At 45.3% G+C, this 22,676-nt stretch overlaps 1 protein-coding gene across 2 annotated transcripts in view; it reads right to left on the bottom strand.

Annotated features, from left to right (window-relative positions):
• Positions 1 to 22,611, bottom strand: part of IRF2 (interferon regulatory factor 2) — an 84,239-nt gene extending 61,628 nt beyond the window's left edge. The window contains exons 1-2 of one of the 2 annotated variants that reach the window (XM_060136510.1): positions 22,428 to 22,611; positions 22,155 to 22,305 (exon numbers count right to left, since the gene is read on the bottom strand). The gene's annotated coding sequence lies outside the window, so the exon portion shown is untranslated. The remainder of the gene's footprint in view (positions 1 to 22,154; positions 22,306 to 22,427) is intronic. The other variant, XM_060136509.1, reaches the window with a different exon arrangement.
• Positions 22,612 to 22,676: the final 65 nt, after the last annotated feature.

The raw sequence follows: 22,676 nt of genomic DNA, 5'->3' as shown, positions 1-22,676 counted from the left end.
GATTTCAAAAATTAGATGTATTACAAAGAATACTTTCACGGGTATCAAGTTAAATCACTTTTATTTGTTGCTGTTCACTATAGTCTATGCAGCGTGAGAACTGCGTCATCTGTTGAGACGGGTACATGCACCACCCTCCCACTTCTTATAAGCCCTACTGCTCTGTGGAAACCATCATGTGAAACAAGAAGACTAAATACTCCAAGTGGCACAAATGTAAATTCACTCAAGGAATTGTCTGGAAAGTTTAACTCTTACAATTAAAATAATTTTGAATGAAAGCACAGGTATATCATTGCCACGTGAGATGTCTAACGTACATTGAACTGTTTCGGTTCTGCAGGACTTGGGTAGAGATTCAATTCAGAGATCCTTGCACACACACTTCCTCCAGGCAGTGTGAAGAAAGAAAACATAGCAAGGCTAACGATGGTCAAGGTGAAGGAGCCCCAGAGACCTCCTACCAAAAGGGCCAAGGCACTCACACCAGAGATTAATTTACATGCACTGAATTGCATTGCTTATAAATATATGCATTGAAAAAGTCGAACTTGCCTCCAAAAAAATGCTCTCCTGATTCCTCAGCAGGTAAAGATGGTGGTGGCATGATGATGGCAACGACTATGGTATGTACCTGGTATTAAACTCTACGCTCTTTCTATATTATCTCCTTTAACCCTCACAACAACCCTATGAGGTAGGTACTATTATTATTATTTCCATTGTCAGAGGAGGAAGCTGTGGCTTAACCCCTGACAAAGCTGATTCTCCATCACTGGGCTCCTTTATCATGAGACCCCAGCATCCAAGACAGGCTTCAACCTTGAGTGGACAGGATTCCTCTACACGTGACCTTTGGGTTCTCAAACATACACACTAGAAAACCAGTGTGTGGACACCATGCTAGTTCTGACAGTTGCTTCCTCACGTCAGGAACATTTCAGGAACATGAACGTTTAAGTCCTGCGGGCCTACAGATCCAGAAAGAAAACGCAGAGCCGAGTCGTGGTGGCTTTTCCCTACACTTTCTGTTTTGTTGGGTCTCTGTTCTGAGGGCGGAGCAACTAAGAATACAAATCACCCACAAACAAGGATGGAACAAGAAGACAGTGAGCTGTCTGGGGCTTTTCCTAAAAGAGGAAGTCTTTTGACCTTGTATGACTCCAGGGCTGCACTGGTGAAAATACTGTGTGTGTGTGTGTGTGTGTGTGTGTGTGTGTGTGTGTGTGTGTGTGTGTGTGTGTGTGTGTGTGTGTGTGTGTGTGTGTGTGTGTGTGTGTGTGTGTGTGTGTGTGTGTGCGCGCGCGCACGCGCGCGCAGCGCGCGAGCGCATGCGTGCGTGATCCGTCTCACCAGATCCAGCAGCAAAGAGAAGCAAGGGTTTAAAAGCTGAAGTCCCCGAGCAAAACTCTGCAAAACCTTCCCACCTCTATTCGACACGCCCCCCGGGGGATGCTGGCAACCACTTGAGCCTCCCAACAGGCATCCATGGTGGGTCCTACCAACACCTCCGTGAGGGAGAAGGAGGCAGGAAAAAGGGTCATAAGGGTAAGATTTTAACAGTCTCCTGACTGTCTAAGCCTGCAGCCAGCAGAACAAGGGGGCAAGGAAGAGCTGAGGAAAGGGGCTGGATTTCAAAAGATCTCTCTTTGAGAACACTGTCTGTGTACAGTTTCTGAAAGAATGTGAAGACCAAAGTTTTTGCCTCAGGAAAATCATTCTGCACCTCTCTTATCTGATGCATCCACTATAAGGGTTAAAGAAGAGCTTCTATCCACACCCAAGGACTCACAGAAGGAAGAAAGTCTCATCACAGCACCCCTTGGTTAATTTCCTCACAAGGCCTGCCATGGCAGTAACAGAGCAGAAAAGGCAACAGTGTGAACTCCAGCCTGGTTCTAAATCCCAGCTCTATCACTTATTAGCTGTGTGACCTTAGGCAGGTTATCAACCCTATCTGTTCCCAAAGGGCTTTGCAAGGATTAGATAAGGAACCCTGTAACACATCTAGAATAGTGCTTTACGTCTCATATGTACTACGGGCTGGAGTACAAATAGGTACAAATTTTCCAGACAGTAGCTTGGCCATGGGTATCAAAAATTTTAAAGGATACCTTTTGACCCATACACGGGTCAAATGTTTCCTAGACGATTTAACCACGTGTGAAACATGTTTTCTAAAAAAATAAACAGGGCTTCCCTGGTGGCGCAGCGGTTGAGAGTCCGCCTGCCGATGCAGGAGACGCGGGTTCGTGCCCCAGTCCGGGAAGACCCCACATGCCGCGGAGCGGCTGGGCCCGTGAGCCATGGCCGCTGAGCCTGCGCATCCGGAGCCTGTGCTCCGCAATGGGAGAGGCCACAACGGTGAGAGGCCCGCGTATCGCAAAAAAAGTAAAATAAATAAACAAAAAAACACTACAATGATCTAAATCTATATGTATGTTACATATACAAATGTAATATTCTTTCTTATAAACAAAATAAGATGAGAAAGCTGTGTGAAGTCACACAGATAAATTACTTTCCAGATACAACTGAATTATGAAACTCTAAGAGCATTTTTTTAAAATCCATCACCTTCTAAAAGAGTATTTTCTAGAAGAACTCATGGAAGGCAGTGAGGACCTAAAAGCGTAGACTGACTTTTAAAAAATATGTCATAAATTTGAAATCATGGTGGGACCACTGGGTGTGTTTGGCCCCAGACCCAAGTACCTAGATGGCATCAGATTCTGCAATTCAGCAAAGCAAGAATCATGGACAGATTTCAAAGCATATGGACTCAGGCTCATACTGCATGTTCAAACCTTCTTTCCATATGGAAAATGGGAAAAGAAGCGACCCTAGTTTTCCCTTAATCAGCATGTCCTCTGAGCACTGCCTTTGCTGTAAAGCAAAGTGAAAGGCACGACTTCTCCTTTTGGCAGTTAAGTGGGGACTTCATTTCAGACTGTCCCTCCTTCCATGAATACATGGGTGTCCCTGGAGCCATCCAGCTAAGCCAGCAATACAAAAGCCCAGAAAAGACATCTTGGTCCTCAAGTACATGGGGAAAGTACAGGAAAAGTTAAATAAGATGGTGCATGTGAGAAAACTATGGACCACAGAGTGGATCACTGAGACACACAAAGTAGCTTGGGAAGGAGGAACATGGCAGGAAATGGGCAGGACCTAAATTCTCTGAGCTGTTTATATCCCCCACAAAAAAAAATAAATAAATAAAATTAAATAAATAAATAAACAAAAAAAACCTACAATGATCTAAATCTATATGTATGTTACATATACAAATGTAATATTCTTTCATGTAAAATAAAAAAGATGAGAAAGCTGTGTGAAGTCACACAGATAAATTACTTTCCAGATACGACTAAATTATGAAACTCTAAGATATATATACGATGGGTATATTTTGTCTCACAGGGAACACAGGAAAGACAAGGAGATGTGAGGAAAAAGGAGATGGCAATGCTTTCATTACTTAAGTTTGAAAAGTCATATGTCAGGGATTCTTAGAAAGGCCAGCATACTGGAAACTTCTAAGAAAACCTATTTGCATAAAATGGCAAAATTATTTGCTACCATCTGATTTCAAATCCATTACTGGCCGATGATGTTGAAAACCAATGCTTCCCCTAAGATGGTTGCCTGAAAATAATTTGCTCTGAAAAGGGTTGGCACTGAAGGGCAATGTCTATCTCTTCCCCTGGATAAGAATAAATGACTCCCTCCCTCACGCCACATCCACAGGGTCCCCGACAACTTCCTTCTTGCTGCCATGTTTCCTCTGGGGATTTCCTTTGAGTTGTTCCCTCAGCCAGTAAACTCTCGGTAAGGTTTCTACTGTTGCTTCTTCTTTTTCTCCTCCTCTTGTTCTCCTTCTTCTCCCTCTTCTTCTTTTTCTTCCTATTCTACTACTTATTATGATATAATATTATAGAGCCATTCAATTCAGCTCGTTTTGTTCAAATCAGGTTGAGATCCAACACACAAACTATAACCGTATACACTAATGATTCTATTCCTACAATAAGGCATCCTGATTACCAATGAATTCCCCCTGGAAATGAGAGCCAGCATTGCTAGCCACCCTAAATACAATAAGACCTCTGAATCAAGAACACATCTCTCCTCTACAAGCTGCATAAATGTCTTCAAATATTTTTAAAAGATACTTACTGCCACTAACCAAGTTCCCAACGGTACCTGAAAATTGGATTTGGCATCCACTGTATTGTTAGCATTTCTCCCTCTCTGCCAACCCCTCCCAGGACCACACTGGTTTCCTTCCCCCTCCTTGCAGAAGCAGAAGGTGCTTGCAGAGAGCTCAGGTTTGGTGTCAAGCACACCTGACTGGAACCTCACCACTCACAACCTGTAACCTCTCCGAATCTTAGTTTCTTCATCTACACACAGAGACCTTAATAGCAACTTGGCAGAGCTACTGTGAGGAAGAAATAGATAAAAAGGCAGCTTCTAGGGTTTCTCTGGTGGCGCAGTGGTTGAGGGTCCGCCTGCCGATGCAGGGGACACGGGTTCGTGCCCCGGTCCGGGAAGATCCCACATGCCGCGGAGCAGCTGGGCCCGTGAGCCATGGCCGCTGAGCCTGCGCGTCCGGAGCCTGTGCTCCGCAGCGGGAGAGGCCACGGCAGCGAGAGGCCTGAGTACTGCAAACAAACAACAACAACAACAACAAAAAAGGCAGCTTCTAGTAAAAGGAAAAGTATAGGATGACTGCTTTGGTCTCCGCTAAGACTTCCCCAAAGAAATTCCGAAGAGTAGAGCCAGTGCCTCACCTCATAGCAGAGTGGACCCAGCCCGAATCTCTCACAAGGAGCAGGACAGTGCCCAGGGTCCATGTTCTGGAATATTAGTGTCATCTCCACCCTGCAGATCAATCTTCCCAAACATCTTATCACCTGACTCAAAACCCTTCAGGGGCTCCACAGTACGAATAAAACCTGGACTCTCAGCCACCATAACTCAGCCCCGTCCCACCTTTCTAACTTCTTATCCCACCAATGCCTCCACCTTCTAAAACTCAACCAGAGCTCACAGCTTCATGTACTTGAAAATCGGCCGAGCTCTGGCTAAAGTCCTTGTGAGCAGGAATCACATCTTACTCGTCTTCAGAACTCCCAAAACATCAGGTAAAGCTCCTTGCACATAATGATATGTAGTAATTATTTATTGATAAGAAAGTGGATAATCCCTCCTGAAGAACCCTCTGGGGACAGGGAATGGGGAGGAAAAGGCAGATGACATGAACTATATGTTGTGATGGATAAAACTTAATATGAAGAAGTAATAAACACGCAGGGGAAAAATGACTGCAAAAAAGCATGCAACCCAAAGAAGAATAATTTCACTATTTTTATGACATTTTCCAGGTGAGTCGAGTTAAGTATGTTAACAACTTTTGAATTACATTTATTTAGCATTTCATTCAAAAAACCTTATGGAGCTGAGTCCTGTGAAAAGTTCTGTGGTGGGTACAAAGATGATGCGGACGTGATTTCTGTCCTCAAAAAGCTTACGTGGTAATGATGGAGGCTGGAACCTACACAACCAGCTCGAAAACTAGGCACCATGTTCTGAAGGTGATACGAGAGAAACAAATCACAGATGATAAAACTATCCAGGATGTGGCTGATGCTACAATACACCCCGATTCTTGAACTCAGGCTTTCAACACAACTGTTTCTGGGTTCATTCTCTGCATGGGACTCACCCCAATCATTTCATTAACCTCCCAATCAAAGGACCCTGCATTTTATATAGGTGAGTTTTGGGGAAGGCATTTCGGGGGAGTTTTACTATATTATGTCAAAGCCCGGAAGAGAGAACACTGGAAGGCTTCAAAGAAGAGGGGGCGTCTGAAGTGGGCCTGGAAAGGTAGGGGATTCTCAGGCGGAAAGGAAGGAAAAATATTCCAAACAAAAGGAAGAATAACAACAAAGGCAAGAGGGAGGAAGTGTGATAGCAGGTTTGAACCATTAGCAATACGGAAAAGCTGTGCCCCAGGAAAACTGGACGGATATGGTAGAGAAACAAATGGAAGGCTCACTAAGGCTGGCTAGTTAACAGAGAGACATTTGTCCTCGCACCTCAACAAGGGTCCCTGCCGACTGATGAGGGGAAACACCCTGGTACACCCCAGGGCACATGCACACGTGGCTAAGGTGCCTCCCACCTGCTGTCTTGTCCTCCTTTCTCACTAGAAAACCCAGCACACGAGCCCCATTAGCTCTAAGGTCCTACCAAGGAGTCTGTCTGGAGAGGAAATTACAGATGCAGAACTAGGTCAATCATTACGATTTAATTCATCCAACATTTCTTGAGCTGAGCCCTCACATAACGGCACTCCAAAATTTACAATCAGGTCAACAAGGCAGTCGTTGATAATAAATGCAGAGCATATGATATATTGAAATATAACACAGAAGTATCTTGGGCCTTTGAATAAGATCTTCAAACCTAAGTGAAGAGCCCAGCAAATACCCAACAGATGCCATCAATGCAGCCATCAACCATGTTATGGCTTTCATACCAGATGGTGGGGCCACTGTCACCTGTCATGCTGGGGGGATGCATATGGGAAGAAGCCCCACCTGGTGCACCAATACTCCCAGCTCCCTCCAGGCTTCCTAAGTCCCTGTAGTTGAGGCTCAACTCTAAGGTTCCATAAGCCAGCTCTTCCAGGGTCTTCCACAGTGTCTCTCGGACAACATGGCCAAGCACACCGCATGTCCTACCGCAACTGGCAGTCTCACTGCTGAGATGACAGCAGATCCAGTCACTCTCAGAGCCACGGGGATGCCTTGTCCTAAACACTTCCGCTGTGCGAAGCTGTTGTTTGGGGGCACCTTGCCGTCGCCTTGGTCCTCTAACTTGGGCTTCTCATCTGTATTAACGGCAGCCGTCTCTATATCTTCCTCACTTAAGAATCGTAAACCTATTCATAATAACTTCCCTCTCTTTATAAACTAAATCAAAACAAACAAAAGAGGGTACAAAAAATATTTTTGTACCTCTGTATCACTTCCTCTTACAAACGTATGAAAGCATCTCAAAGACAGGTCTGGTTATTATCAAAAGCACAGTCTGGTCCTTCCTGCAATGCCCATGTGTCTATGAATGAAATGCATGCGTCAGTCTTATACCTTCTCGTAGCTCCTCTTAAGTGTGGCAGGCTCACAGCTCTGCCACATCCAGCTGCTAGGAGTCATTATATATCAACTTCTAAAATGTAAGGGAGGTAGATGTTCCAAATCCTCAATAACCCTTCCTCCCAAAAGCTTGCCCTATGCTCAGAATAAAGCCTTTCCTTGCTAGAAAACACAGGAACACATGCACTGAAGGAACTTTTCGTGGCCACCAGGAACGGTCCCTGACACTCCCTTGACCTGCCTGTTCCCATCAGACCAGAGAACTCTCCATCCTCCAAGAGCATAAGGAATCTCCAACCCTTCATGGTTTCGCTCTTACTGCTCTTTCGACCAAAGATGCCCTGAGCACCCATGAGCCACCAGTTGACCCTGCCCTCCTCCTACCACAGGTGGGAGTTCATGGTGAAGCGCAACCCTGGCCAAAGATAGAGCTCCTTCCTCTTCCCTCCCGTAGCCTTCTGGTGCTGTGCTTCTATTAAGCACATATTTCATTCTTTTTGTCCCTATAGATGTCCCTGCCTGTCTCTCTAAGTAAATGATAAGCTCTGTGAGAAGATGAAATTGTCTAGTTTGCATCTCCACGCACCGGGCGTCACACCAGCAGTCCAGAAACATCTGTTTGAAGGAATTAACTCTTCTGAGAGTTGTATTTTAAAATACTTGTTTGCAGAAGGGAGTCTTCAACTTAACTTCATCATCACATTTCTTTTCATATTACTTGAGGCTAATTTTACAGACTTTTTAAAAGCCTTGGGGGACTTCCCTGGTGGCGCAGTGGTTAGGAATCCGCCTACCAATGCAGGGGACACGGGTTCGATCCCTGGTCCAGGAAGATCCCACTTGCCACGGAACAACTAAACCCTTGCACCACAGCTACTGAAGCCCAAGCGCCTAGAGCCCGTGCTCTGCAACAAGAGAAGCCACCGCAATGAGAAGCCCACGCACCGCAACAAAGAGTAGCCCCGGCTCTCTGCAACTAGAGAAAGCCCGTGTGCAGCAACGAAGACCCAACGCAGCCAAAAATAAATAAATTTATTTTAAAAAATAAAATAGAAGCTTTGGCCCCAAGCCTGAAGGGAATACAAATTTAATACAAATTTTTGCAGTTATCTATCTGCTTCCCAATTGTTTACAACTGACTCCTAGTTATAATCTGTAATGTTAGCTTATCAGGCTACCTTATGCAATAAAGACCAACTTCTCAAAAGAACTGAGTGAAGTGAAAATTTTGAGCAGAGCATAAAAGTAAACCAACAATTAATTTGCTACTGTAAAGTTGATATTTCACTGCATTTTTTCATCTACTATAGCTCTTATAAGGACAAATAAATGGCTTCTCATTCTGTTGATTATTCACAGTAAATACACAAATGCTTTTATTCATTTTTCCTAAGAGATCTGTTATTACAGCAATATTTTTTTTCATCCACTCAAGTAGTAGTATTGAACCATTACTGAATGTATCATGTTTAAATTCTCAAGCCCCCAAATGTTATCGGGAGGCTGCTGTTACTCACCTTGATCCAGAAATACCGCAATACTAGGGCTTTTTGATGAGCCCCAAGTATTGAAGGTACCATACGAGAGGCTGCTACGATTAATTCACTACCATATTCAAGCACTGCTATGTTTTTCCCCTCATCAGAAATTTTAGGATTCAAAAATACAACAGAAAAAAAAAATTAACTCTTTACTACAGAGTTCCACAAAATGTACTAAGTACTTAATCCAGCCACCTGACCCTGGGCAGGTTGCTTGATTTCTCCAGCTGTAAAAATGAAGGAACAGACTATAATGTCTAGGAAAACTTCCAATTCTAGTACTCTCTGAGAAGGTTAAGTACCTTTAGCTGATTCCCCATCTTCCACTCCACTCTGACGTACTTAATTCAGTCTAATTTAATTCCTCAATAGGTGCTTGATCAGCTCTGTAACATCTCAAAATTTGAAAAATGGTTTTGTGCCACATGCACCACATACAGTAATGATGGAGAATCTTTTGAGTTTTCAGACCATACTTATATGTCACTTTGGAACCCACAAAAAGAATGACTCAATCCTACAACTCAAGGACAACAGAAAAACAAATAACCAATTCAAAAATGGGTATAGGGAGGGTGAGAGGGAGACGCAAGAGGGAGGGGATATGAGGATATATGTATAGCTGATTCACTTTGTTATACAGCAGCAACTAACATAACAATGTAAAGCAATTATACTCCAATAAAGATGTTAAAAAATGCGCAAAGAACTGGAATAAACATTTCTCCAAAGAGATATACAAATGGCCAAGAAGCACATGGAAAGATGCTCAACATCACCAGCCATTAGGGACATGCAAATCAAAACCACAATGAGACCACCACACACCAATTAGGATGGCTATTATCCAAAAAAAAAAAAAAAAATTAAAGAATTTTTGGCAAGGATATGGAGAAATTGAAACCTTTGTGCATTATTGATGGGAATGTAAAATGGTGCAGCCTCTGTGGAAAATGGTTTCTCAGAAGGTTAAACCTAGAATTGCCGTATGATCCACTGGATTGAAAGAACTGAAAGCAGGGACTCAAAACAGATACTTTTACAGCAGTGTTCAAACCGGCAAGGTTCACAATAGCCAGTGGTAATGACAAGCCAAGTGCCCATCAACAGATGAATGGAGAAACAAAATGTAGGAATATGAATCAGTCTTAAAAGGAAGGACATTCTGACACATGCTCCCACATGGATGAACCTGGAAAACATTCTGCTAAGTGCAATGAGCCAGACACAAAAGGACAAATGTTGTCTGATGCCACTTACGTGAAGCACCTAGAGGAGTCAAGTTCACAGACACAGAGAGTAGAACGGTGCTTGCCCAGGCAGAGGGAGGTGCGGTTCTTTTTTTTGCGGTACGCGGGCCTCTCACTGCCGTGGCCTCTGCCGTTGCGGAGCACAGGCTCCGGACGCGCAGGCTCAGCGGCCATGGCTCACGGGCCCAGCCGCTCCGCGGCATGTGGGATCCTCCCGGACCAGGGCACGAACCCGTGTCCCCTGCATCGGCAGGCGGACTCTCAACCACTGCGCCACCAGGGAAGCCTCGGAGGTGGGGCTCTTGTTTAATGGGTACAGAGTTTCTGTTTGAGATGACGAAAAAAAGTTCTAGAGAAGGGTAGTGGAGACAGCTGCAAACACTGTAAATGAATTTGTTGCCACTGGACTTGATACATAAAGATGATTATAAAAGCAAATTTTCTGTTAGGTAACTTTTACCATAATAATAAAAAAAAGAATGACAGACACGCATTTATGAATTCACTACTTGCTGTCACTGTTTCTTTGAGTCCTACCGTGGACAAATCACTCTTTCCTTCCAGGTAACTTGAAGGTAACTTACTGACCCCTCCCCTCCAGACACACACAGAGAGACAGGGAGACAGAGGGAGAGAGAGGACAGATTTTCAAAATTAAATAAGGGCCAATTTCCCCTTCATGGCGATGCCATCTCAAGCCGTGTGAGGGAAAAGCCTCTCCCGGATGGTACGTGAAGGGAGAGGTTCTCCCAGCACAAACCTCCAGGGAGGGCTTCAGAGCGGTCTGTTATCAGCAGTACTGCCAGTTACCATCTCCCCTCAGGGAAAGGGAAGCAGAAAGTGGAGATAACTATAGAGACTCAGCCACTTCGTGACAAAAGACACCAGACAACAGGCAGCCAGCTGAATTCGACGTGCCAAACTGAGAGGGGGGGAAAACGGTAGAGAAACAGCCAGAACAACAAAACAAGATGCTGTTTTATGCCTATTATATGATTTACGAAGACTCTGTCCCTTAGAAAATAAAATGTACACAGTTGGCCCAAGAACGTGCCATGTTAGCACTGTCACCTCCCCTACAATCTGAGACAACCCCCTGTGGCCCACTGATGGGTGGAAGAAGGCCTCTAAAAGGGATGCTCAGACACCAAAAACCACTGCTGGAACTGAGGTCTCAGCCGCCCAGACGAAGGCCCCTCACTGCAGGGAGCACAGGTCATCTACCGAGCTCGCTCAATGCCAAGCTGAGGACTTCGCCACCTTTTTAGACCTACTCCCTCCACATGGAGATGAGTACACACCTGTTAGGTAAGCGACGACTGGATGAATGATCAGAGCTGTCCACTGTTTCCTTTCAGGGCCCAGACTGCAGCCCAAACTGCACCCTGACTTTGAAAAAAAAAAAGCAAAAAAAAAAAAAAAAGTCTTGATGCATTCAAAGCACCTGTAAGAGAGGCAAATAAATAAATCCTCTCCTATAATATTTTAAACTCACCCCGACTTCCTGAATCACCAGCAGAGCCACACCCAAAAGTGGAAATAGCAGTTCATCCACATTCCCTCCTGGGGCCTTTGGACTTCGCTTTTGTAACGGATAGAAGAAAGGGGACCATCTGGGTCGGTGCTCGGAGCCACCTAGAGCACCCCACGTGCCCAGGGCATCCTCTGGGGGCACCAGCTTCTTGTCTCACTTCTCTGTCCCTCATCCCTGAGGACTTTCCAGGTCAGCTCAACAGTGCACATGAGTTAAGTTTTCCCATACAAACAAAATCCCAACATCCCCACAAAGAGTCAATAAAGGTTTACCTTCAGGATTACGATTTTAAAGTGAGATTACACTTTCCTGTTCTTCTGTCAGTTGCAAATCCCCAAACCTACTAGAATTCACTTAAAACTAATCTACAGTGTTTTCATTGGAAGAAAGCAATCACGAAAGCTCTGACCTGCTGAGCAGCTGGGAATTTCTTTGCTGAAGGTTTGGTTTAGTCTTTATTTTTCTAGCTGCTGGCCCTGCTAACATGATTCAGTGAAGGTCGTATTTAATCTCACAGAGAAAAGCTACCTAAGCAGTTCTTAGGTAGGCTTCGGTAAAAATAAATTGCCTGGGCTCTGTGGGTAAATCTGTTGCTTCTCCCCAACAATTACAGTCAAAGGGAACAAATGAAGGCAACTGTAAGACACCGGTGCTTGATTTCAAAAGAACTTCCCTGCACATAAGTTATGGGCTGAGTGTTTGTTAATAACGAAGTTATTGTTAATAACTAACCCACCAAGAAAGTAGCAGCTCCCAAATGTATACCTTGGGTTTATCAGCAAATACAGCTTATTTACATGTACAGGAAGGTATTACTATCAGCATTGGGACATAAATGTTAAAGGAATAGACTGATAAGACTTTTGTTAAGCCCTCGGTAAAAAGGAGAAAACCGAACAATTTTTTCACCTTCTAGATGTTGAACGCCTAATACAAAGTGACAAATCCTATTGCAAAGTGACAAATCCCAATGTTTACGTGCTCAATACATATACCATTAGGTTTCTAACACAAAGGAGATCTAGGCCACAGGCCCCAAGCTGGAATTCAGCCTTTGAAGCTAACCTTTGCTTTAGGGTTGAAAATCAAATCAACAAATATTTATCTAGTGCTTACTGTGTATCAAGCACTAGTGGAGAATGCAAGGAAATACGACACAATCCCAGCTCTCAGATAACCTGCCCGTGGAGGTGTTGCAAACGGGAAAATCCAAGGAATCGACCTTTTTCACAACAGTTCAAAGGGTGGAAAAGATTCAAGATGTTTGTGACTAATCGCCAAAGGAATGGCACACACAGTGTGTTGCTTCTGAAGAGATTCAGAGCATCTTATTATTTTAAGCTGATGAGATCAGGTAAGGTTTGTTGGGGGAGGCACAGCGAGATGCAGTTATAACCAAACGACCCACCTCTGCTTTCCTCTGGGTTTTTTAGGTTTAGCCTTGTATTACAATGTTTCCCTGTATCTGTCTTCACACCTTGCTTCATTTCCTAACCCTGCACCATCCAATATGGTAGCCACCAGCCACATGACTACTGCACACTTGAAATGTGACCAGACTGAATTGAGATGTGTTGAAGGTGTAAAAGATACATTGGATTTGGCAGATTCAGTATGAAAAAAAGAACGTAAATAATCTCGTTAATACTTTTACATCCGTTTTATGTTGAAATGATAGTATTTTGGACACACTGGGCTAAATAAAATGGTATTAAAATTAACTTCACCTACTCGTTTTTACTTTTCTAACGTGGCTACTAGAAAATTAAAAATTACACCTGTGGCTCACATTCTGCTTGTATTGGACAGTGCGGTCCTAATCAATACTCATTTTTCTCTGCTGAGCTTTGGCATTCTGCCTCTGAAGTCCTTACGGTTACGCCCAGCCCTAGTTTCATAACAAATGCAAAAAACGTCTCCCGGATCTATAAAGGGATCAAAACTATTCTAAATTTTTTTTCAGACACAAATTCAGGATTTGGAAGCTTCTTCAGTTACGGAAACTCAGAAGTCACACTCTGATTGAGTCACACGAAGTCATCCTCCCGTGGGGACTTGTAAAGGTTGCTGTGTGGGGAAAATAAAACTTCCCTGGATTCCTCAGCGCTCCTGTAAAACAGCTGAGCCACCTGAGACACAGGAATGAACACAACATAACGACAGTGAATGAAAGATAGTGAATGTTTGCATTCACTTCCCCTAGAAACATTTTACTCTTCACCTACCATGAGAATTGGGTCTGTAGCCATTTGTCTAAATTAATTGCTCTGATCCAGAAGGATAATCAAACTTCTCTTATCTCCGCAAGAGGGTCAAATGGTTACAGCCTTGACTAGGTCCCTGGGTTAAGTTTGCAGGGTCCCAGGAAGACCTATGTCTCTAAGCATTTACATTTCAAAAGGAAAGAAGCCCAGACCTTAGCCCAGGCCTTCCAAAAGGTTAGGATGGAAACCCTGGATCCTTTCCTCGCTGGCTCAAAGGAGCAAAGGCGCTTGCTTGCTTGTGCGCGCTCTCTCTCTCTCTCTCCCTCCCCCCCCCGCCCCCTCCTTTGGCAGAGGAGGGGAATGGTTGCTCTGACCGTACCACACCCACATTCCATCAGCTTTCATGGCATCACTTATCACTTCAGGGACTAGGTATGGGGGGCCAACACTGCAACATCTCTCTGGCCACTGATCTGGTTGTAGAGCTCCATAAAGAACTCTTTCCTCCAACCCCCATGTCTGGGGCCTCTGCAGTATTCACATACATAGAAGACATATCTGTGACGTGGGGTAACATCTCAGACCCTCCACAGCTCTTCAGAAAACAGTGTGTCCCAACCTCACCACGGAGCCATCGATCTCATTGTCTCCAAGGAGTAACAGGTGAATGGGGACAAGGGCATCTCTCAGCACTGGCTGGGAAGGCCCTGATTCTAGAGCCTGGCTCTGCACATCAAGGCACAAGGGGCTCAGGAAGGGCCAAGTTCACACGCAACATCCTCCTAAGCAACATCCAACTTACTTGTCCTCCGCCTACGTTTACCAGACGTGAGGTCAGAGGGCACACTGCAGAGCTGTCTTGAGAATATTTTTCTGGTTATAAAAGTAACTGTGTTGTTGTATTAAATTTGGAAAATACAAGTGTTTCAAGGGGGAAGAAAGAGCCAAACATCCATAATCACACCATCGAAAATGCTTCCTCCCAGTTTTTTCTTAATGATGTGTATACAGATACACACACACGTTTTAAAAATAAAATTAGGGTCACAATTGAATATCCTCTTCTTCTCCACTCAGCTTTTCCACAAACATCTTCCCATCATTATTAAATACAAAAACATGAATTTCATCGGCTATCTATACTCAGTGTGTGGACCGTGCCATAACTCATTTAAACGCGCTCCTCCTGTTGCGTGTTTAGGGTGTTTCCGAGTTTTCACTATTACAGAAGCTACCAGTTAAACATCCTTGTACATAAATCTTCACTCCACCTCTCGTTACCTCACATATGTAGGTTCCTAGAAGTGGAATTACGGGAGCAGAGAGTTCAACATTTTTAAGACATTAAGTGCACCCCCCCCCAGATAAAAAGGCCAAACTTCAAAGTCAGAAATGGAGGGTCCTCCGGCATTTCATTTCAACTTGTCCTGCAGTCACTACCAACTAACTAGCAATCTGTCCCCTCTACCTCAAGACGCCTTCAATGACATTTGTGGCAGACACAGGGTCTACCTGCCTGACTCCCTCCTGTCCCCCATTCAAGAATTCAGGAGGCATTATTCTACTCTCCACCTTAGTCTCTTTTTTCATCACCTCATTCTCCCAACTGTCACCTTCCAACACCCTCCCCACTCACATTCCACCACCCCACACACCCACTAACATCTTAACCACGTGCCAGGACACTCTGGTCCACCACTGTAACTTTTCTCATCATCTTCAATAATTGTAGGGTAAGGAGAACAGGAAAAGCTCTCTTCAAAAATAACACGATAGATATTACTTGAAACAAAGTTATTTGTATGCACTTTCTTCTCACTCAAAATGTCAACCTCATGAGATGGGAAAATCAGTTGGATTCTAAGCTTACGGGGCCAGGACAGTGTCTTCTATCTAGAAGGTATTTCTTTGGTTCCTACAAAAACCTGACATCCATAAGCTCAAAAAGAACAAATTATATAGGAAGCTCATCTTTTCTTTGATCACATTAGGTGTGTGAGTATCAAATGCTCTTACACAGATAGCAACAGATTGCTAAGGACGCTGGAAAAGAAATTATTTATGAAAATGACAGAGCAAGTAGTTAACTCTCAAAAATGTTTAATCAAATGGGCAGAAGACCTAAATAGACATTTCTCCAAAGACATACAGATTGCCAACAAACACATGAAAAGATGCTCAACATCACTAATCATTAGAGAAGTGCAAATCAAAACTACAATGAGGTATCACCTCACACTAGTCAGAATGGCCATCATCAAAAAATCTACAAACAATAAATGCTGGAGAGGGTGTGGAGAAAAGGGAACCCTCCTGCACTGTTGGTGGGAATGTAAATTGATACAGCCACTATGGAGAACAGTATGAAGGTTCCTTAAAACACTAAAATTAGAGCTATCATACGACCCAGCAATCCCACTACTGGGCATATACCCTGAGAAAACCATCATTCAAAAAGAGTCATGTACCACAATGTTCATTGCAGCTCTATTTACAATAGCCAGGACACGGCAGCAACCTAAATGTCCATTGACAGATGAATGGATAAAGGAGATGTGGCACATATATACAATGGAATATTACTCAGCCATGAAGAGAAACAAAATTGAGTTATCTGTAGTGAGGTGGATGGATCTAGAGTCTGTCATACAGAGGGAAGTAAGTCAGAAAGAGAAAAACCAATACCATATGCTAACACATATATATGGAATCTAAAAAAAATTGTACCGATTAACCTAGTGGCAGGGCAGGAATAAAGACGCAGACGTAGAGAACGGACTTGAGGACACAGGGGAGGAAGGGGAAGGTGGGACGAAGTGAGAGAGTGGCATGGACATATATACACTACCAAATGTAAAATAGATGGCTAGTGGGAAGCAGCCACATAGCACAGGGAGATCAGCTCGGTGCTTTGTGACCACCTAGAGGGTGGGATAGGGAGGGTGGGAGGGAGTCTCAAGAGGGAGGGGATAGGGGGATATATGTATACATATAGCTGATTCACTTTGTTGTACAGCAGAAACTAACACAGCATTTTAAAGCAATTATACTCCAATAAAGACGTGAAAAAAAAAACCTGGATAGGCTTTTATCACACAAAACCCCGAAGTAAGATATTTTGTTGAACTAAATTGGTCTTGCCCTTGATATAAAAATGCTTAGAATCCATCACCAGAAAGAAAAGCACAGCCTTCTGTTTCTCATAAACATGGGGCTACAAGGCATGCACACAGGGCACGGGACATACGGAGACATTTTTTGCTTTGCCTCTTGTTCTTTCTTGCTTATCGAAGCTGAATACTAAATTGATAAAGGGGACTATAAGCCAAAACAGAAACAAACAAAAAACAAACCCATGACTCTGTGGCCTTCCTAGAGAGCGACACACTCGTGAAACAAAGTCCTTCGTGCTTGTTCAGAATGGAAAATTCAAAGTATCACAACTGTACCGCGAATCCCATTTTTGTATGACAAGCAAGGTCAACATGGGCAGAGCCAACAGGGAGGGACCACAGATTCCCTATTCAAAGCACTGTCTAAAAGGTGGAGAACAAGTTCCATCTGCTTGTTTTCCTGCATAGCCTGGCCTCAATGAAACAATGAAAAGGTTTGGCCCTGGGAAGAGATCCCTGACTCAGTGGTTCTCTGCCTTTGCTCTGGCCCACATACCTGAGTGACAGGGATCCAGGATACACTGGTGAACGTGAGAGGCTTACTATGGGGTCGGGGGAGAGACAAAGAGAAGAGGGGGCTGCAGACGGTCTCAAGTCTGAAGGTTCTGTGTGGTTTCTAAAAGCCCCCTCCTCTCCATGATTCCGATACACACATAAGTCCCGTCCCTCGAAGATGACAGAACCATGCAGCCCCATTTTATAGATGTGAAAACTAAGGTCCAGAAAGGAGAAGTGACTGGAGAGTTAATGAAAGAGCTGAGTCAACTCTGGGCCTCTGGACTCTTGAGTTCATGCACCTCCCACTACCCAGAGCCTTGTACATAGCTGTCTGTCAACAAATATTTAATAAATAAATGAAATAAGGACTCAGTGTTTGCGTTCATTGAACAAAATAATCGCCTGAGTTACTGCAATGGTTCATATCATGGGGTCCCTGGATCCCCAGTAGAACTCAAAGTTACTGATGGGAGTGGGAAGGTGGTAACTAGTTTTAGGACCTCAGAAGGCCCAATAGGTCTAACAGCTTATCTAAGAAACGGCTGCCCAGGTTACCTACAACGTCAAGTTTCTCTACTTTGGGCTGGAATTAGATCAACTAGATTTGCTGATGCTGGCTCTCTCAAGTCAACCAGGAGTTCTGACTGCAAGTCTAAAGTGTTTCTAAGTAATAAAAATGGGCATATGAAGTCTTCCTAACTACACACAATCTGTTTCAGAGACCATCTGTCAAAAGATGGAGCTGGGGAGAGGGGAAATCATTTTAAAAGGCTCTCTCAAGGCAAAACGCTGGTGACTGTGCGTCCTCTGGATGGGTCAGAGCCCAGCCTCAGGTGCCTGTGGACGTGACTTCCTGCCTGTGTATTTCTCTTGGTATTTTATATAAAATACTGACTTCAGGTTTAAATCTGGACCCTATAGATAACTTACCATTCTTTGGTGAAAAAAAAAATCAACATTTAATCAAATCTCGTCACTCCCAAGCCCACCAGCACCCCTCCACCGTGAGGGCCACTGCTTGACCCTGCCTTGGGCAGACATTACAACCAAATACTGATCAGACTCAGGCCAAAAGTAGGGCACGAATGGGGCCAACAGGGACAGAAAGCCCTAACTTCCTACCCCTGTGTGAGAAGGGGTCCCATACAGACCAAAAGAAGAACTGATTTTATTGTTAACAATAACTATTTCACAGCAATTTATGTTATTTTTATATACCACTTTATGTATTTTATATCTCTTGTAAATATATACTATCTATTATATTTATTCTCACATATGCTGTCACATATCATTTTCACATATATAGTGTTAGGTACATAGTAAGTATTCAATAAATGCAAGTTCACTGAGTCCCTTTAAAGATGTTACAGCAAAAACTAAAATCAGTTAAGGGCATACAATTAATAACAGATAATGAATTGAAGAGTCTTCGGCAATGATGAAGAAAATTCAGACTACAGCAAAGTGAGCTTGGGAGGGTTTTTTCTTGATATGAAGACGGAAAATACATTGGTCCAATCATTTTTATTTCCATATCATTTGGTCTCCATGGACACCATCTATCTTCTCTTCTGACAGAAAAAAAACTCACTGACAATATCTTATGTCACTGTTAAATACTTTAATGCTTTACATAAAATAGTTATGCTGTGTTTAATTTCTTACCATTATTATTTTCTCTCAGAACAAGTAAAATCCCTTCTTGCTGAAAATTCTATAAGAGAAAGTCAGTGCTTAATCCACAGTCATGATTCCCTGGCTTTTCAAGTTAAGAATAATCTGATAAAATTCTAAAAGTGAATGCCTTACACATTTGTAGAGTGCTATAACTTATGCAACCTTCTTTCATAACAGTATCTCATTTGTTCCCAAAAGCAACCCTATCAGATATACAGTTAAGTATTATTATCACCTTCCATAGCACTCACCCCTAAAGGTAATTACTGTCTTTATTTCTTAGCTGGGTATTGTCAGCTCACCAACTAGAATGCAATCTCCCCAGAGGGTAAAGAAACTGTCTTCCTGTTCCCAGTTGAACCGACAGAACGTAGCACTGTGTCTGGGGCATAGTGAATGTTCTAGGAATAGTTATTAAATGAATAAACTCCCTTATCTGCTTTAAGCCTTTTTTGGTATAAAGAACATAATAGAACCATGTCCCAGATACCCCATTTAGAGTTCAGTGGTCTGTTCTCTATCAAAAGGAAACTGTGTAAAAATGCTCTAAAAACAAGGAGGCTTATATGCCATAATACTAAGAATAAAAGTACAGTGTCCTTGGAAACAAGAGAAAATCGATGCATGTCAAACATCCAAATGTTAAACATCCAAAGTTTCAAATTTTCCACTACTAGGTTTAAACGTGTTTAACTAGCTTTGGTATACTGAATATTTGCCTAATAAAGTGGGAAAGTCGAGGAAGAGAAAAGTTGGGTCATGGTTCACTGAGCTGTCAGGACTTTTGTTTGCCATAATTGGCTTCCAATTTAACCACAAATGCTTACTTTTGATTAGGATGACATTTTTACAGGTAAGTAAGTCTGAAATATGCAGAGTTATCTCTAACTTTTGAAGGTCAAAAGAAAAAAAAAACCGACTCATTGAGAATAAAGTATGTAAATGTTTAATACTAAGAATCAGTTACGAATCATAACAGACAAGAACCCGGATCTAAGAGGCCAAAATCTAACTTGTTACACAACAGGCTAAGTTATAAATTATAATCATTCACTAATTACAGTGAAATTCTGGACTCTGCCCCATCGATCAATAGATTTTTCAAGGTCACCCCTTAAAATTACCAGGTTAAGTCCTAAATATTCCATCTGCTGAACTTTCCTTAGAAAACACAAGTTTTTCCAGGATTTCACCCTGATTGGGGGGGGAGGGCGGGTGAGAAAACTAGAAAATCCTGAATCTGTGTGCATAAAGTTAAACAGGGGTCCCCCTCCAAGTCGTGGCAAGGAGCGTGCATCTGCCTAACATCAAGACCATCCACCTTTCCCATTCGGTCTGTCACCAGGCCCCTGTCTGCACCTGCCCCTAAGCACCAAAAAGCGCAGGCTGCTAAATCCCAATGTTATCTGCAGTCGGTCTGAAACTAATAAATGAATGCAGGCTTGACAGCAACCTTGGTGATTCCTGAAAATCCACAACAGGAAATGTAACTATCCTTCACCCTCCCTCGCCATTCATCAAAAGCAGACCGAGTCACAGCAACTGGGAGGCCGGTGGAAGAAGGCAAATGCCAGCACTTTTCCTCAAGGAGGAAGCTTCTGCGTTTTCTTAACCAAGGACAGGGCGCACTACCCGTTGCCCACACTGCAGGGAGGAGGCTGAAGAGGGAGGGAGCAGGTAAAATGTCCCCAAGTTCCAAACACTATACTCTGGGGGCAAAAACGACTGAAAGCCACGCCGCTCGCATGTGGCAACCTCGACTGCTAGTGCCAGGGGTCACATTCACAGCGATGACCAGCGGTCCTGCCTACACCGACTGACCTCAGCGCCTCGCCTGGTGCCCGGAAGGCTGTTTCTGCGCCCGGCTCGGGCTGCCAGCCTCCTTTCCGCTTCTCCCCCTCTAAAGGGGTAAGGGGGTGAGGGCGGCCCACGCAGCCACACCTGGGGCCCAAACAGAGATGCCGGCGCGTCCCAGGAGGGGGATGAGCTGCATCCTGAAACCCTCTGAACTTGGAAAGGCAGCCCGAGCCCTCTCGGGGCCGGCTTCCAGGCCGTAGCGCCCCGAGCGGGCGGGCGCCACGATCGGCCACGACTGGCATCGCTCGGTGGGCGAGCCCGGCCCGCGAGGCGGAAAGGAAGTGGCTGCCGCGGCTTTGCACCAACCACGTTCGGCCGGCGGGCGAATGCCACTCGGCGCCCCGAGCGGGGTCGGAGGGCGCGGGGCGGGCACTCCCGTCCCCACCCCGCCGCCGCCGGCGCCCCGGGACCCCCAGGGGACGCCGGCCCCGGGCCTGCCAGCAGGGCGCCGCTCGGTCCCCGGAGGCTCCCCGCCCCCACCTCGCCCGCTCCGTAGCCAAGGCGGGTCAGGCCCAGCGCGCGAGTACGGCCCGGGGGCGCCCGCGGGGACCCGGAGGCGCCCGGCGCTAGGCCGCGGCCGGGCCGCTGACCCCTGGGCGCGGCGCCCTCCCGGGACGCGCCGCCCGAGCCCCCCGCGCGCCGGGACAAGTGCAGTGACAAAGCCCCAGGGCCAGGCCGGGCGCTGGCCGGCGGGAAGGAGGACGCGGCGTGCCTCCCGGGCGGTGGCGGCAGCGGCCCAGCCCCCAGGAAGCCGGGCGCGCCGGCCAGGCCCCGCGCGCAGCCCCGCTCCAAGCCCGCCCGCCGGCCCCGGCCGCTGGCACCCGACGCCCGCGACTCTTCCCCGAGCCCGGCGGGCGGGCGAGCCCCGGGACCGCCGCCGGGCGCCCCATCAAGTTTCCTCTGGCCGCGGCGGGAGGCGCCTCTCCCGGCCCGGGCGCGGGGCGCAGGCTGAGGGTGGACTGCGGGTTCCTGCCTATTTACGCCAGAGGCTGCCTGGAGAGAGGCACCGCCAGCGGGCAAGGAGAAGGACCCGCTCCCCTCCTTCGGACCTGGTGGCGACGGCCTCCGTAAACATACACACGCACACACATGCACGCGAGAATTTTGTTTGAAAAGGAGGCCCGACTCCAGCGGACCTGCACCCCCCCCACACCACCTGGGGCGCAGAATCACACAGAGCAGGTCTGTGTCCATGGAGCCACCTCTCCGCATCTGCAAATCCAAAAGTGAAATTAAACCTCCACCAACCTCCTCCTCCTCCTCCTCGCAGCCTCAGCAGCCCCAGTAGCAGCAGCAACAGCAGCAGAACCTGCTTCCCCTAAAATCAGATGATCCATAACAGCGCCGACTGTTCCTCCAAAAATCAGTATTAATATTTATGAACCTCAGCATTTTCCGTCTGCAAAACATCGTGTCAAACCATCAGGACGCGCGCACACACATATTCCCTCCAGTCCTCATAAACATGCCCTCGAGAAAAACACACACGCACAGTCACAACTATTATTTGAAAAATGTTACCTCTCAGTGTGCTTTTTCACGCTATCAATACAATTCCGCAAGGCTTAAGTGTTGCTAGGATGTGTGAAATGGAAATGAAAGCCCGTCAGTTGAATAATCGCAGGAACAAAACTAAAAGTTACTCCCCGGCTTGCCTGAGAACAGTCCAGATCGAAAGCAAAACAAGGAGAGGAAACTGCGAAGCGCTGAGGCTGGAAATCCCCCCACCCCCCGCCCTCCCGGTGCCTCGCTCCCTCCCTCCCTCCGTCC

The sequence above is a fragment of the Lagenorhynchus albirostris genome, chromosome 21, assembly GCF_949774975.1.
Source record: "Lagenorhynchus albirostris chromosome 21, mLagAlb1.1, whole genome shotgun sequence".
Taxonomy (NCBI): Eukaryota; Metazoa; Chordata; class Mammalia; order Artiodactyla; family Delphinidae; genus Lagenorhynchus; species Lagenorhynchus albirostris.
This window is presented reverse-complemented; position numbering and strand designations above follow the sequence as displayed.